Source organism: Pinus tabuliformis, chromosome 7, assembly GCF_031772625.1.
Source record: "Pinus tabuliformis cultivar Carrire ecotype Pingquan chromosome 7, CPIR1, whole genome shotgun sequence".
NCBI classification, from domain to species: domain Eukaryota; kingdom Viridiplantae; phylum Streptophyta; class Pinopsida; order Pinales; family Pinaceae; genus Pinus; species Pinus tabuliformis.
The window spans coordinates 90,853,121-90,856,242 of NC_142293.1; positions in this window are offsets into that span (position 1 = coordinate 90,853,121).

A 3,122-nucleotide genomic window follows, 5' to 3' on the forward strand; every position below is an offset into this window, starting at 1 on the left:
TTGAGGTCAAATCTTGATTTCTTGCAGTTAAAATGGTTTTTTAACTGCATATTTGGATTCAGCACCCTGAAAAACCCCTGGGACGCTTTCATTGTGCAGAAACTAGCTATCAAACTTGCGATTCCAATAATCCCTGCCGGATTTCGACCGGAAAAATCTGCCGGAAAGGCTTTCAAAAAGTCGCGTTATAGACAACTGCTTTTGTATTACGTTGGAAATTTAACAAATTTTACTTTATAGATAATATATAAAAGGTAAAACATCCATATTAATAACAATACGATACGATTACCTATGACCCACACTTTTAATACATGATTTTTTATAATAAAATAATAATACTTGCGGACGCCCACATATTTATCACAGATGTTATAATTTTGATGATAGGGGTCGATCGCATCGTTATATCCATGTCCGAGTGCTGATCCTCACAACCAGTGCTGATCCGAGTGCGCTACATTGTTACTAATCCTGTTTTCTATTGATCTTCTCCCATGGGATTCTGGATGTCTTTGCCTATGCCCATTTTTTCCATAGCAAACACAACGAGCAACATGATTGTGCATATCCTCCCTGCCTCTAAAATTCTTTCATGTTTTCCATCACCAGCTCCACACTCTTCATAAAAGGTAATTTGTTTAAGTATAGAGCTGTCAAATGATGGAGTTGTTGACTGAGTTCCAAAATCCAAACTCGTGACTGAAGGAATATGGAGTGCTTCCAAATGATGTGCTTCTCCCAAAGAATTTATCTTACATTTTGTGCAAACACTATAAAATCTGTAGACATATTAGAAATGACAAGACGTTGTATTATAATTCTGTTTTACACTTCTTCTTTAGTGTTTTCTGCAAAAACTATATTACACAATATATATTCTGGAGTTTAAGCACAATATATGTTCTAGGGTTTAGACACACTATGCTTTGCAGCCATAGTAGTGACAATGATACTAGAATATTTCCAATTTGAATATCTTCCCATGGAATGCACAAGAACTGACATAGTAAACCTTTTAGATCCAATGAATAATGACATAAATTCCAATGAAAATTTTCTTTCTTATTTTCTATTCAACTATAACTCCGTTGTAGTGGCTACAACCACCCCCTCCAAAATTTTGGCTCGCGTGCAAATTTCGGAGCCTACCTTGGATCCTATGATCAATCGTTCCTTGGTCACTTCTTGGGAAGGTGATGGTCTCAAGCTTCCTCCTTGATCTTAAGAGTTGTTCACGTTCTAATCTTTATGCAGTATGTGTCATCTTTGGGCATAGGGATTGTTGTTTATCACACAAAGGGAATGTTGTTTTTCTTCAAGGGAATCTTGTGCGTATGAATTGTTTTTATTACACAGACATGTTTCACACTCACTTCACACACTCACGATGAAGGTTGTTGCATGAAGTAGAGTATATTTTATACATTATGGATGGTCTACATTGTATCACTAAGTGTTCATATGTGATCATAATCCATTCCTATCACTCTTTATATATGTTTCACTGATCTCACACTTACCAAGTTTCTCGAGAAACCTAGCCTCATCCAACTTTCTAGAACTACATACTTTGCTTCTACAACCCTCAAGCTTTTTCCCTTTCTTGTTGGAACTGTGAAATGTGCAGAGAGCCTAGCCTCCCTTGGGATCCAAAACTGTGCAGTGGTTTCCTCCAATGTCCTTCCCCAACCGGAACCCACTGTCTTCAGAAACAGCGTTGTGTTGTCCCTTAGTTTCCCAACCAACACTACTCTCCAAAAATGCGTAGAGCAGTCACGCAGCTAGCACTACTCTCCAAAAATGTGCAGAGAAGCCAAGAAACCAACACTACTCTCCAGAAATGCACAGAGCAGTCTGGCAGCCAACACTACTCTCGAGAAATGCACAAAGCAGTCTAGTTGCTTGCATTAAGAAACTACCTAGAGGTGTCCTCCCAAGGCCCCATCCCACAGTAGGGTCCTGTCATCATAAAATGTGCAGTATTGTCCCTCAACTGCTCAGGCTACACTGCACTCAGAAATTGCGCAAAGCAAGCAGCCCAAACTTTCTCCTGAAAACTGCGCAGATAATCTCGGTAACAATCATTGTCCACTGAAAATGCACTGATCTATCTCTCAGTGACTATAGGAAAAGGTGACATGTTGCATCACTCTCAAGGAGTTGAGGAGAAGGAACAAGAAACTAGGTTATGATCGGGACCTCATGTAAACTCTGTCAGATGCATCATCATCTCGAGGGTAAGTATGGTAAGTAAAGAATATATTTTCAAGTACATATCCTAGTGAAGCTTGAAGGACTGCTTGTCATTGTCATATCACTATGTCTTCAATAATATGCATGTTTGCAAGCACAAAATCATTTCATGTGTCCTCTACGTGTCTTGCTTCCTTTTCGCTTGTTTGACCAACTATCTTCTTTGGCATGTTGATCACTATGTCATGCTTGCAAGCTTGTTCTAGTAATTTAGAAGGTTTGTCTTTATGTGTATGAGTTGTGTTCACTCACTGAACATCGGTCACACTCACACACAAAGTTTTAAACAATGTCGCGCTAGTGTCGTCACGATCGTTCGAAGACATATTTCAATTTTTGCACTTGTCACTCTCAACCTTCGAGTTAGTCTCACTGAGCACATGTTATCTTGTTGGTTTGAGGTGTCTTGTCATTGAGTTGTGCTAAATGTGTGATCACATTGTTGTGTCTCCACGAGTACACTTGCTTTCACACTTAGTCAATTTTCCTAAAAATATGTCGACTAGACAACCCTCCGTTAACCAAACCCGATATCCGTGACCTTTTATTATTACCCAAAACTGCGCAGAGCTTGAGGTTGTCCTCTGAATAGTTTTCTCTATGCAATTATGGAAATGAGCCAGCTGAATGACTCCTAGAACTTCGCAAAATTTGCCCGAGAAACCGATCTAGTATGCAATTCTCGCAAGCCCTCTCATTAAGCCTTCAACTGGTCAACTGGAGAAAGAACTTGCATTATGACCTTGGGTTGTACTGAGCTCCAAAATTGTATAGATTTTTCCTACCAACCCTTCTTCCCCATTCTACAACCAGCCCAAGAATTGCGCAAAACTGTCCTGCCATGCCATCCCTTCTTCCCCGCTTGC